This window comes from Salvelinus namaycush, chromosome 4 (assembly GCF_016432855.1).
Source record: "Salvelinus namaycush isolate Seneca chromosome 4, SaNama_1.0, whole genome shotgun sequence".
Taxonomy (NCBI): domain Eukaryota; kingdom Metazoa; phylum Chordata; class Actinopteri; order Salmoniformes; family Salmonidae; genus Salvelinus; species Salvelinus namaycush.
In genome coordinates this window covers 76,418,000-76,433,052 of record NC_052310.1, presented here as the reverse complement: position 1 = coordinate 76,433,052, position 15,053 = coordinate 76,418,000, and positions in this window count along the sequence as shown.

Below are 15,053 nucleotides of genomic sequence, written 5' to 3'. Positions count from 1 at the left end.
CCGTGTCAACCAAGACAGCAGGACAGCAGGCGAGAGAGAAGCCAAATTAAATGTTATTTTTATTTGCTCTTTCCAGTTCCAACCTCCAAACTATTTTTAATTGACTAGGCAAGTCAGTTAAGACTGAAGATTACAATGATGGCCTAGGAACAGTGGGTTAACTGCCTTGTTCAGGGGGAGAATGACAGATTTTTACCTTGTCGATTTAGCAACCTTGCAGGTACTGGGCCAATGCTCTAACCACTAGGCTACCTGCCACCCCTATTAACCCAGAATCAGAGTCAGACTTAAGGAATCAGAGTCAGACTTGCACAATCAAAGTCAGACTTCAGAGTCAGAGTCAGTCTGACTCTCTGTGTGTGTGTGTGTGTGTGTGTGTGTGTGTGTGTGTGTGTGTGTGTGTGTGTGTGTGTGTGTGTGTGTGTGTGTGTGTGTGTGTGTGTGGTGTGTGCGTGCGTGCGTGCGTGCGTGCGTGCGTGCGTGCGTGCGTGCGTGCGTGCGTGCGTGCGTGCGTGCGTGCGTGCGTGCGTGCGTGCGTGCGTGCGTGCGTGCGTGCGTGCGTGCGTGCGTGCGTGCGTGCGTGCGTGCGTGCGTGCGTGCGTGCGTGCGTGCGTGCGTGCGTGCGTGCGTGCGTGCGTGCGTGCGTGCGTGCGTGCGTGCGTGCGTGCGTGCGTGCGTGCGTGCGTGCGTGCGTGCGTGCGTGCGTGCGTGCGTGCGTGCGTGCGTGCGTGCGTGCGTGCGTGCACGCTTGCATGCTCACAAAGATACCACCACATTTTAGTCAAAGACCATAAAGTGACCATAAGATGGTCTAGAATCGAACAAAAGCTTTCATGTTCTATTTACTTTCAACAAAACCCTCAGGTCCACAGTTTCCCCAGTCAAGGTCACTGAGCATTCCCCGGAAAAATCAAATCAAATTGTGTTGTTCGCGTGCAGACGTTCCTAGCTCCAACAGTGGGAGGCAAGGAATAAGTTAGACCTAAATATTTCTAAAACTAAAAGCATTGTATTTGGGACAAATCATTCACTAAACCCTAAACCTCAACTAAATCTTGTATTGAATAATGTGGTGATTGAGCAAGTTGAGATGACTAAACTGCTTGGAGTAACCCTGGATTGTAAACCGTCATGGTCAAAACATATTGATACAACAGTAGCTAAGATGGGGAGATAATGCCCATAATAAAGTGCTGTTCTGCCTTTTTAACAACACTATCAACAAGGCAGGTCCTTCAGGCCCTAGTTTTGTCGCACCTTGACTACTGGTCAGTTGTGTGGTCAGGTGCCACAAAAAAGGACTGCAAATTGCAATTGGATCAGAACAGCGCAGCACGGCTGGCCCCTGGATATACACAGAAAGCTAATTTTAATAATATGCATGTCAATCTCTCCTGGTTCAAAGTGGAGGAGAGATTGACATCATCACTATTGGTATTTAGGAGAGGTATTGACATGTTGAATGCACCGAGCTGTCTGTCTGAACTACTGGCACACAGCTCGGACACCCATGCATACCCCACAAGACATGCCACAAGAGGTGTCTTCACTGTCCCCAAGTACAGAATAGATTATGGGAGGCACACAGTCCTACATAGAGCCGTGACTACATGGAACTCTATGCTACATAAAGTAACTGATGCAAGCATTAAAATTAGATTGAAAAAAACAGATAAAACACATGAAGGAACAGCGGGGACTGTGAAGCAACACAAACATAGTCACAGACACATGCATACACACACACACACGATAACATATGTGACGCTAAATGACTTAAATGTAACATATGCGCTATACACACACATACACATGGATTTAGTACTGTAGGGCCTGAGGGTAAACAGTGTGTATAGAAATCTAATATATATGTCAAGATCGCAGATTTTAGAGAAACAACAAATGTCGGTACATATAAGTGTCTTATATCGGCTGAAAGATGAAATTCTTGTTACCTTTATTTAACATCACTAGGGTAGGGGGCAGCATTCGGAATTTTGGATGAAAAGCGTGCCCAAATTAAACTGCCTGCTACTCAGGCCCAGAAGCTAGGATATGCATATTAATTAGTACTATAACACTCTAGTTTCCAAAACTGTTAAAATAATATATATGAGTATAATGAGTATAATGATATGGCAGGCAAAAACCTGAGGAAAATCCAACCAGGAAGTACTAGTATTTTGAAAAGCTGTTTTTCCATTGAAAGCCTATCCAGCATACAAAGACTTAGGACCCAGTTCACGATATCTATGGCTTCCTCTACATGTGGCCAGTCTTTAGGCATTGTTTCAGGCTTTTACTCTGAAAAATTAGGGAGATACAGCATTTTAAATGAGAGGACAGTGGACATTTCCAGCCATGAGTCCTGCCCGTAATCGGGAACGCGCCTTTCTTGTTTCTCCTTTTCTATTGACGAAGCTTTTGTCCGGTTGAAGTATTATTGATTATTTATGACAAAAACAACCTGAGGTTTGATTTTAAACATCGTTTGACTTGTTTCTACTAACTTTTATTATACTTTTTGTTGACTTTTCGTCTGGACTTAGTGCCCGCGCCTTGTGCATTCGGATTACTGGACTAAACGTGCGAACAAAAAGGAGGTTTTTGGTCATAAAGAGGGATATTATCGAACAAAACTACCATTTATTGTCTAACATGGAGACCTGGGAGTGCCACCAGATGAAGATCATCAAAGGTAAGTGATTAATTTTAATGCTATTTCTGACTTTTGTGACACCTTTCCTTGGAATGAAAATGGCTGTATGGTTTTCTGCGGCTAGGCGCTGACCTAACATAATCGCAAAGTGTGCTTTCGCCGTAAAGCCTTTTTGAAATCTGACAGCGGTTGCATTAAAGAGAAGTTTATCTTTATTCGTATGTTTAACACTTGTATCTTTTATCAATGTTTATGATGAGTATTTCTGTAATTTGATGTGGCTCTCTGGACTTTCACCGGATGCTTGTTTGAGACAATGCATTTCTGAACATAACACACCAATTTCAAATGAGGATTTTGGACATAAAGATTAACCTGTTTGGGCTGCAGGGGCAGTATTGAGTAGCCGGATAAAAGGTGCCCATTTCAAACGGCCTCGTACTCAATTCTTGCTCGTACAATATGCATATTATTATTACTATTGGATAGAAAACACTCTCTAGTTTCTAAAACCGTTTGAATTATATCTGTGAGTAAAACAGAACTCCTTTTGCAGCAAACTTCCTGACAGGAAGTGGAAAATCTGAAATCGATGCTCTCTTCTAGGGGCTGCCTATTAAAGTCCTTGATATTTAAAAGTTTAGATGCACTTCATACGTCTTCCACTAGATGTCGACAAGGAGTGAGAGAAGAAATGGAGTGTGTAACTTGATCTGGACTCGAATCATAGCTCTTGGCATGACGTGTCACCAGTTTCCTGTTTTCTGGAGAGCGCGAGCAGGGACCTGGATTTGCCTTCTGATAAGCTGCCGTTATGGACGACTAATATCTCCGGCTTTGATTTTATTTGATACATGTGACAATATCATCGTAAAGTATGTTTTTTCAATATAGTTTAATCAGATTATTGAAATTTTTTCGGGAGTTTTGCCGTGTTCCGTTCTCTTCCCTTTGTTGACATGGAGAGATTCGCGCCACTTGGCAAGGCCGTTCTAAATCCAAACAACGATTGTTCCCAACAAAGGACCCCTTGTACAACATTCTGATGAAAGATCAGCAAAAGTAGGACCCATTTTATGATGCTATTTCATATATCTGTCGAACATGTGAACTAGTCGTTTGCGCCCAGCTTTTGGGTACTCTCTCGCCATACCTAAGCTGTATGTCGTAATGAAGTTATTTTTAGAATTCTAACACGGCGATTGCATTAAGAACTAGTGTATCTATCATTTCCTATACAACATGTATTTTTTAGTTATGTTTATGAATAGCTATTTGGTCAGAATATGTGTGTCAGAAAAAGTGTCAGAAAAATATCCGGACGTTGTGGGAAAAAGCTGCTACATTATCACAATGTATAACCACTGATTTCAGCTCTAAATATGCACATTTTCGAACAAAACATAAGTGTATGTATAACCTGATGTTATAGGACTGTCATCTGATGAAGCTTATCAAGGTTAGTCAAAAATTATATATATTTTTCTGGTTTGTTACGATCGCTAACTTTTGCTACTGGGAAATGGCTTGTGTTTCTGGCTATTGTGGTAAGCTAATATAACGCTATATTGTGTTTTCGCTGTAAAACACTTAAGAAATCGGAAATATTGGCTGGAATCACAAGATGCCTGTCTTTGATTTGCTGTACACTATGTATTTTTCAGAAATGTTTTATGATGAGTATTTAGGTATTTGACGTTGGTGTCTGTAATTATTCTGTCTGCTTTCGGTGCAATTTCTGATTGTAGCTGCAATGTAAACTATGATTTATACCTGAAATATGCACATTTTTCGAACAAAACATAGATTTATTGAATAACATGTTATAAGACTGTCATCTGATGAAGTTGTTTGTTGGTTAGTTTGGTTGGTTCTTGGTTAGTTAGGTTGGCTTTGTGCATGCTACCTGTGCTGTGAAAAATGTCTGTCCTGTTTTGTATTTAGTGGTGAGCTAACATAAATATACGTGCTGTTTTCGCTGTAAAACATTTTAAAAATCGGACATGTTGGCTGGATTCACAAGATGTGTACCTTTCATTTGCTGTATTGGACTTGTTAATGTGTGAAAGTTAAATATTTCAAAAAAATATATTTTGAATTTCGCGCCCTGCACTTGAAGTGGCTCTTGTCCTATTGTGGCCGGCCTCGGGCTTGCAGCCAGAAGAAGTTAACTTTATCAAACAAAACACACATTTATTGTGTAACATGAAGTCCTTTGAGTGCCATCTGATGAAGATCATCATCATTTAATCGCTATTTCGCTATTTCTGACTTTTGTGAGCCCTCTCCTTGGCTGGAAAATGGCTGTATGGTTTTCTGTGACTAGGCGCTGACCTAACATAATCGTTTGGTGTGCTTTCCCCGTAAAGCCTATTCGGAATCGGACACTGTGGTTAGATTTACAAGAAGTTTATCTTTAAAATGGTATATAATACTTGTATGTGTGAGGAATTTTAATTATGGGATATCTGTTGTTTTGAATTTGTCACCCTGCAATTTCACTGGCTGTGGACGCTAGCGTCCCACTTGTACCAGAAAGGATTTATTTATCTAGGCGAGTCAGTTAACAACAAATTCTTATTTTCAATGACAGCCTAGGAACAGTGGGTTAACTGCCTTGTTCAGGGGCAGAACAACACATTTTTATCTTGTTGGCTCGGGGATTCAATCTTGCAACCTTTCGGTTACTAGTCCAACACTCTAACCACTAGGCTACCTGTCGTCCCGGCTACCTGCACTGTCCAATTTACAGTAGCTATTCCTGCGAAGAAATGCCATGCTATTGTTTGAGGAGAGCAACAAAACACTTTTTTTCACCGCGATAGGTTTGATAAATTCACCTCTGAACGTGAAATGTGTACTTACATTCTGAAATCTTGCTCTGATTTATCATCCAAAGGGTCCCAGAGATAACATGACGTGTCGTTTTGTTAGATGAAATAATTTTTCATATCCTTAAAAGGTCCATATAGCATGCACGATCGATTTTGTATTTCGATTTTGTATTTCAATTTGCAAAGAAAGGAATCAGTGAAAATCTCACCCTAAACTTTGTTTTAACGCGTCACATCACGTTCGTATGTATTCCTCAGAGATCCTAGAAGGTAACAAGACTTCACGATATCATTAGAGGTGTAGTATATCCTATAGGACACCATATTTGGTCAGATTGCGACACCTTCATGGCACACCGATGACGCGAGCGGTCATCACTTGAATGACTGTATCTTTGTCAAATAATCACCAATCTGGGACAAACAAAGCTAGCTAGATAGCCAATGCGCTGGGCTTTACGGGATTACCCGGAAACCATGTATATGTCGTAAAATGTATCTACTAACCTTGTACGACAGCATGCCTTTTCATTTTGGACAGAAATTATAAGGATATTCAGAGTTATGATGTTTTGAAATCTGGTTATTTTGCAAATGTTGAACTTACAATATGGCTACTAATAATTGAAAAGTCCAAGGATACAGATTTGACGAAATTAATATGAATGCGAATGTCTCTTTCACGATTTTCCAAAATGAATCTGAGGACTTCACACTAAAAGTCTTGTAGTTCACTCATACTTCAAGTTATCCATCAAGTTATCCAGTGCACATTAACTGCTGCCATCTTGTGGACACTATTGTAATTACAACCAGAGTGATGGCTATAACTGTGACCTTTCTCTTGCATTTCAAAGATGGTGGTAGAAAAAAAGTGGTTAGATTTTTCTTTGTATTTTCTTCTACCAGATCTATTGTTGTGTTTACACACTAATTTAAAGATATTGATGGATGTTGTGTTTACACACTAAGGTAAAGATATTGACGCATGATATGTTTACACACTAAGGTAAAGATATATATAAATAAATATAAAAATAAAAATAATTTAAATGGACCAGAAAGCTGTCAATCAGCCTGCCAAAAATGGTGGCATCTGTTGGTTTAGTCTCGCTATTCATTCATTTTAATTAATCCTATTGACTCCTTAAATTCCTGTGTGAATCTGTCATTACCAGTCCTGTCATTCCTGAGGTGATTCTAAATGTTCTGGTTGAGACTCCTTAATTAGAGGAACATCTGTAGTTGTCTCAAAGTAGGAGTGCTGATCTATGAATATGAATACAGGCCCTGGTTGATGTAAAACTGGAGCAGACGAGATGGCGTGCTCTTTCGAGGTGTCTTCTTTTAAGATGAACCTGTTTGGGCTGCAAGCCCGACACCGGTACACTTATGACAACAGTCACTTCAAGTGCAGGGCGCGAAATTCAAAATATATATTTTTTAAATATTTAACTTTCACACATTAACAAGTCCAATACAGCATATGAAAGGTACACATCTCGTGAATCCAGCCAACATGTCCGATTTTTAAAATGTTTTACAGGGAAGACAAAATATGTAAATCTATTAGCTAACCACGTCAGCAAAAGACTCCACTTTTATTACTATTACTTTAGTAATATTACTTTATCACAAATTCGGCCAAATAAAGATATAAATAGCCACTAACCAAGAAACAACCTCATCAGATGACAGTCTGATAACATATTTATTGTATAGCATATGTTTTTTTCGAAAAATGTGCATATTTCAGGTATAAATCATAGTTTACATTGCAGCTACATTCAGAAATTGCACCGAAAGCAGCCATAATATTTACAGACACCAACGTCAAATACCTAATTACTCATCATAAAACATTTCTGAAAAATACATAGTGTACAGTAAATGAAAGACAGGCATCTTGTGATGCCAGACAATATTTCCGATTTATTAAGTGTTTTACAGCGAAAACAAAATGTAGCGTTATATTAGCTTAGCTTAGCACAATAGAAACACTTGGGCGCCGGCGACTACGACAGATATATGAAATAACATCATAAATTGGGTCTTACTTTTGCTGATCTTTCATCAGAATGTTGAACAAGGTGTCCTTTGTCCAGATGAGTCGTTGTTTGGATTCAGAATGGCAACTTTCTCTCTCCATTTAGCAAGCGCGCTAGCCGGGTTGCACGGATCTCTCCATGTAAACAAACGGAAGAGAACGGAACACGGCAAAACTCCCGAAAAAATTTCAATAATCTGATGAAACTATATTGAAAAAACATACGCTACGATGATATGGTGACATGTATCAAATAAAATCAAAGCCGGAAATAATATTAGCCTATAACGTCAGCAAAACAAAAGGCAACCCCACTGTCCAAATTGCGTTCTTCAGAGTACCGGAAATTGGGTACACGTCATTCCAAGAGGATTTATTCCATCCCAGATCGAGATAATCACCTCCTTTCTTCTCTCACAGCCTTCTTGACACCCAGAGGAAGGTGTATGAAGTGTACGTAGACTCTTACGTTCATTGCCCATGTATAGGCATGAAGTTGAACAGAGCATCGATTTCAGACTTTGAACTTCCGGGTCAGGAAAAGTGCTGCAGAATGAGTTCTGTTTCACTCAGAGAAATAATTCAAACGGTTTTAGAAACTAGAGAGTGTTTTCTATCCAATAGTAATAATAATATGCATATTGTACGAGCAAGAATTGAGTACGACGCCGTTTGAAATGGGCATGTTTTATCTGGCTACTCAATACTTTCCCTTGCAGCCATAACAGGTTATTAAGGTCACTTTACTGGTCAATTGCACACCAGGTCCAACCAAATTTTGACTTCTGCTTTCAACCCAACCTCTCCAAAAGATATCCATCCATTATTCCATACATACATCCATACATCATTTTTTTTTTGGAGAGGTGCACCCAGGGAGCAGTTGTTGTGGGGGGTTAAGTGCCTTGCTCAAGGGCACAATGGCAGGCAATGACATCTATTATTTCATACCAGCAACCCTCCGGTTCCTGGCTCGCCACTCTAACCGATAGGCGCCCTGCAGCCCCTACACAATATGTTATTTTGAGATATTTCACCTGCATTGTCAGTTATTCTCCATTCCACCACCACCGGATGGAATGACATGGTGTCTTATTTGTGGCAACAGTGCTGGAGCCGCATATCTATGCCAAACACTGAGCAAGGTATCACATACAAGGCTTGTTCTTCAACTCTGATATCAAGGGAGAAATCTCTTCTTAGTGTTCTCGCAAGTGTTTACTCCTTCTCCCTCTCTCTTTCTCTCAAAAACCAGCTTTTCCTCCAACATATCCACTCAAGTGAGTCTTAAGGGTCTTTTGTCTGATCGGTTTAAATTGGCTAAAGGAAAAAGGTAGCAGAATTGTGAAACAGCGTACCTATTTCAATTCAGATTTATACTTTTGATGACCATCTGTTGAATTTGAGAGAGAGAACATTGTTCTTGTACAGAGAGAACAGGTTATTGTGTGTTGATTCAGACAATAGGATTTTAACCCCATTAAAATTCAGAGAGAAGACATTTCAACATGTTTAGACTAGATTTTGATATTCTCCTCCAGTCTTTGTGTTAAATTAATTAGGGTTGAACGCTGAGGCTCGTTACTGACGACCATCCCTGCTAAAAAGCTTTCATAAATATTGAACTATCTTTGTTTATTCGATCAGGCGTTTCCTTAGAGACATTTGTCAAAGTGTGATCGTATGGAAATAAAACATTTGCCGAAACACATTGAAGGAGAGTGGTGTGTGTGTGTGTGTGTGTGTGTGTGTGTGTGTGTGTGTGTGTGTGTGTGTGTGTGTGTGTGTGTGTGTGTGTGTGTGTGTGTGTGTGTGTGTGTGTGTGTGTGTGTGTGTTTGTGTTTGTGTGTACGTGCTTGTGTCACACTATAACCTCCGTTCTCGAGCATTGCGACCTAACAACTGCTGAATAGAACCAAAATCAATACAAAAGTACTCAAGCTAAAACCTGCCTAGTGATTGGCCTGCTGAATTGAAACTGATCGAGGGACCTGCCAGCTTTTCCATGGTCAAGCTCAATCAACCCTGCACTCCAGTCTCCACTGTTCAGCTTAATCAACTTTGTTCTCCAGTCTCCACTGTTCAGCTTAATCAACTTTGTTCTCCAGTCTCCACTGTTCAGCTCAATCAACCCTGCACTCCAGTCTCCACTGTTCAGCTTAATCAACTTTGTTCTCCAGTCTCCACTGTTCAGCTCAATCAACCCTACACTCCAGTCTCCATTGTTCAGCTCAATCAACCCTGCACTCCAGTCTCCACTGTTCAGCTCAATCAATCCTGTTCTCCAGTCTCCACTGTTCAGCTTCATCAACCCTGCGCTCCAGTCTCCACTGTTCAGCTCAATCAACCCTGCACTCCAGTCTCCACTGTTCAGCTCAATCAATCCTGTTCTCCAGTCTCCACTGTTCAGCTTCATCAACCCTGCGCTCCAGTCTCCACTGTTCAGCTCAATCAACCCTGCACTCCAGTCTCCACTGTTCAGCTCAATCAATCCTGTTCTCCAGTCTCCACTGTTCAGCTCAATCAATCCTGTTCTCCAGTCTCCACTGTTCAGCTCAATCAACCCTGCACTCCAGTCTCCACTGTTCAGCTCAATCAATCCTGTTCTCCAGTCTCCACTGTTCAGCTCAATCAATCCTGTTCTCCAGTCTCCACTGTTCAGCTCAATCAACCCTGCACTCCAGTCTCCACTGTTCAGCTCAATCAATCCTGTTCTCCAGTCTCCACTGTTCAGCTCAATCAATCCTGTTCTCCAGTCTCCACTGTTCAGCTCAATCAATCCTGTTCTCCAGTCTCCACTGTTCAGCTCAATCAATCCTGTTCTCCAGTCTCCACTGTTCAGCTCAATCAAACCTGTTTTCAGCTCAATGAGAAATATAGCAATTAGAGCAGATTGTTATGTTCTGCTGTGGATAAGAGTGTTGTCAATATGATTCAACAATACTACTACATCACTCATGGATGAGAGGGCTGTCAGTATGATTCAACAATAATACTACTCCACTCAACTCCTATACAAGTCAATGACACACTCCTCACTATCTGCAATATGAGTATATGGGCCCGTCCCTATTCACTCCCTAACCCTTCTTTTAGCCATAACTCTTCATTGCTGTAAGGTGGAAGCAATATGTTGGAAGCTCATCCACTAGACTGATTATATCTATCCAGACCCTTTAGATCTGCAAACATTAAAAGGATAGTGAGAGATTTGGGCCCTTTTTCTACTTACCCAGAGCCAGATGAAATGGTAACTGGAAGCCATGTGGGACCGGCTCTATGTCATCTTCTCTCTATTCCTTTCTGTACAACATTTGCTATACTTACCTGCAGTGCTCCATCCATGACCCTAAAGTGAACTAACAGTAATCCTTCATTGCTCTGCAGTCTCTCCCAAATGGCACCCTATTCCCCATAGGGATCAGTTCAAAAATAGTGCACTAGGTAGGCAATATAGTATCATTTGGGACACAGATTCAGAGTTTAAAGTTGTAGTGCTCTCTACCCCAGAAAGTAATTTACTTCGGCATGTCTTTCAATAAGCAAGTGATTTATTGCAGCTAGCCTCTGCAGATTGATTTACACCCTGAAGAGACCACTTCAGAGAGAGAGAGAGAGAGAGAGAGAGAGAGAGAGAGAGACCTCCTTGCTCATGACGGAGGAGGCAGGGGGTCTGCTTTACCATGCCCAGGGGACCCTTCCAGGGAGTGGGATGAAATGTACCCATTGAAGGGTCCTCTGGAAAGGCCTCTAAATGGTGCTCGAATCAAGCACGTACGCTACCCACCCTATAATTAGCTTTATGCCCTGCAGGCACCAACCGTACTTGGTTAGAATAGACACAATTAGGTTCTTGAGAGATATTCAGAGATTGACAAGGAGCTTACTATTATGTTATAAGATGAGAGAACATTGGACAGTCCACGGTGATTTCTATTTTCAAAGGGAATATCAAATTACCCTAGCTGTTATTGATGGTGAACATAAAAGTAAATTGCCCAAAAGTTCCATACATTCAATAATGAGAAAGTTATCAACATTTATTTAATTCCATTCTCTGTGGACAAAATGACATTGACAGGGTTCTCTTGTATGGAGGGAGTACTTGCATCAGAGAGCCGTGTGCTTACCTCTCAGAACAAGGGCATAACAACATCCCTTTATCTCTCTACAGTGCCAAGGTGGAAGACATTTAATAGAAGCATTTTCATAAGAAAGGAATGGAAACAAGTCTGCTTTATCCATGTCTCAGTAACAGAGGAAAAAGGTGTTTCAGAATAATTCCTCATTAAGTATAGTATTATATAATTATTGCTGAGACTGAGACAGACAGTTCTATACAGTCCATCAATACCATTGATGGCCTGTATACCACTGGAGCTGAAACTACAGGATGATTCAGACTACGGTAGTTAGCATCCATTGTTCATGGAATTAAACATCATCGCCCCTCATCCCGTACTGCTATTTCCTTTGTAAAATATCATGGCTTTTTTGAGAGCTGGCATGGGTGTACTAGAGAGCCAGGTTATGTTTCTTGGCAGTTGCCCTATAATCACCTAATAGCATGCTAGTACCAGCTCAATGATAACCAGACCCACCCTGGACACCAGAGTATGCTTATCTCTATGGGTGCTTCCCAAATTGCACCCTAATCCCTATGTAGTGCACTACTTTTGACCAGAGGACTACAGGCCCTGGTCAAAAGTATTGCACATTATAGACGACAGGGTGCTATTTGGGACACATCCTATCAAACAGAGAGACTGGTGTGTTATGAGGCCTCATCATGAAGAGTCCTGGTTTGGGGACGCCTGGCCAAATCAAGTTAGGGGGCAGCTGGGCAGAAGCCTGATGTTTAATGTGTTAGTCACAGCTGTCCCCTTCATATCCCCTCCTTTATTGTGGATAAAGAGTTACCTGTCTAACAGAACACAGAGGGCGTTCTTTAACGGAAGCCTCTCCAACATAATTCAGGTATAATCAGGAATTCCCCAGGGCAGCTGTTTAGGCCCTTTACTTTTTTATATCTTTACTAATGACATGCCACTGGCTTTGAGTAAAGCCAGTGTGTCTATGTATGCGGATGACTTAACAATATACACGTCAGCTACTACAGTGACTGAAATGACTGCAACACTTAACAAAGAGCTGCAGTTCGTTTTGGAATGGGTAGCAAGGAATAAGTTAGTCCTAAATATTTCTACAACTAAAAGCATTGTATTTGGGACAAATCATTCACTAAACCCTAAACCACAAATACGTATTGAAATGAATAATGTGGAAATTGAGCAAGCTGAGGTAACTAAACTGCTTGAAGTAACCCTGGATTGTAAACTGTCATGGTCAAAACATGTTGAAACAACAGTAGCTAAGATGGGGAGAAGTGATGTAGAGGCTGGTAGACTGATAGTACGATGTAGAGGCTGGTAGGCTGACAGTATGATGTAGAGGGTGGTAGACTGACAGTATGATGTAGAGGCTGGTAGACTGACAGTATAATGTAGAGGCTGGTAGACTGACAGTATGATGTAGAGGGTGGTATGCTGACAGTATGATGTAGAGGGTGGTAGACTGATAGTATGATGTAGAGGCTGGTAGACTGATAGTACGATGTAGAGGATGGTAGGCTGACAGTACGATGTAGAGGCTGGTAGGCTGACAGTATGATTTAGAGGCTGGTAGACTGACAGTATAATGTAGAGGCTGGTAGACTGTGTAGACTGACAGCATGATGTAGAGGGTGGTATGCTGACAGTATGATGTAGAGGGTGGTAGACTGATAGTACGATGTAGAGGATGGTAGGCTGACAGTACGATGTAGAGGCTGGTAGGCTGACAGTACGATGTAGAGGCTGGTAGGCTGACAGTATGATGTAGAGGCTGGTAGACTGACAGTATAATGTAGAGGCTGGTAGACTGACAGTATAATGTAGAGGCTGGTAGACTGACAGTATGATGTAGAGGGTGGTATGCTGACAGTATGATGTAGAGGGTGGTAGACTGATAGTACGATGGCTGACAGTACCATGTAGAGGCTGGTAGACTGACAGTATGATGTAGAGGCTGGTAGACTGACAGTACGATGTAGAGGCTGGTATGCTGGCAGTATGATGTAGAGGGTGGTAGACTGATAGTACGATGGCTGACAGTACCATGTAGAGGCTGGTAGACTGACAGTATGATGTAGAGGCTGGTAGACTGACAGTACGATGTAGAGGCTGGTATGCTGGCAGTATGATGTAGAGGGTGGTAGACTGATAGTACGATGTAGAGGATGGTAGGCTGACAGTACGATGTAGAGGGTGGTATGCTGACAGTATGATGTAGAGGGTGGTATGCTGACAGTATGATGTAGAGGGTGGTATGCTGACAGTATGATGTAGAGGGTGGTATGCTGACAGTATGATGTAGAGGGTGGTATGCTGACAGTATGATGTAGAGGGTGGTATGCTGACAGTACGATATAGAGGATGGTAGGCTGACAGTATGATGTAGAGGGTGGTAGACTGACAATAAGTAGTAGAGGATGGTAGGCTGACAATAAGTAGTAGAGGCTGGTAGGCTGACAGTACGATGTAGAGGCTGGTATGCTGACAGGACGATGTAGAGGGGGGGGGGGGGGGGGGGGTTGGGTTGGGCTGAATCCATTCTGAGCTCAACAACAAGGCAGCCTAATCCCACTGATTCCATTTCTCCTAAGTCAGATGTGTTCCCTGCAGCCCTGAAAGACTCTACAGGCTATAGACTAGGCTACCAATGGAGAAAGCTGTGCCCTGTTCACTCTACATTTTTCTCTGTCTCTCTCTCTCTCAATTCAATTCAAGCGCTTTATTGGCATGGAAAACATATGTTAACATTGCCAAATCAAGTGAAGTAGATAATAAACAAAAGTGAAATAAACAATACAAATTAACAGTAAATATTACACTCACAGAATTTCCAAAAGAATAAAGACATTTCAAATGTCATATTATGTCTATATACAGTGTTGTAATAATGAGCAAATAGTTAAGTACAAAAAATAAACGTAAATATGGGTTGTATTTACAATGGTGTTTGTTCTTCACTGGTTGCCCTTTTCTTGTGGCAACAGGTCACAAATATTACTGCTGTGATGACACATTGTGGTATTTCACCCAGTAGATATGGGAGTTTATCAAAATTGGATTTGTTTTGGAATTCTTTGTGGGTCTGTGTAATCTAAAGGAAATTTGTGTCTCTAATATGGTCATACATTTGGCTGGAGGTTAGGAAGTGCAGCTCAGTTTCCTTCTCATTGTGTGGGCAGTGTGCACATAGCCTGTCTTCTCTTGAGAGCCAGGTCTGCCTACGGCGGCCTTTCTCAGTAACGAGTCTATGCTCACTGAGTCTGTACATAGTCAAAGCTTTCCTTAAGTTTGAATCAGTCACAATGGTCAGGTATTCTGCCACTGTTAACTCTCTGTTTAGGGCCAAATAGCATTCTAGTTAGCTCAGTTTTTTTGTTAATTCTTTCCAATGTGTCAAGTAA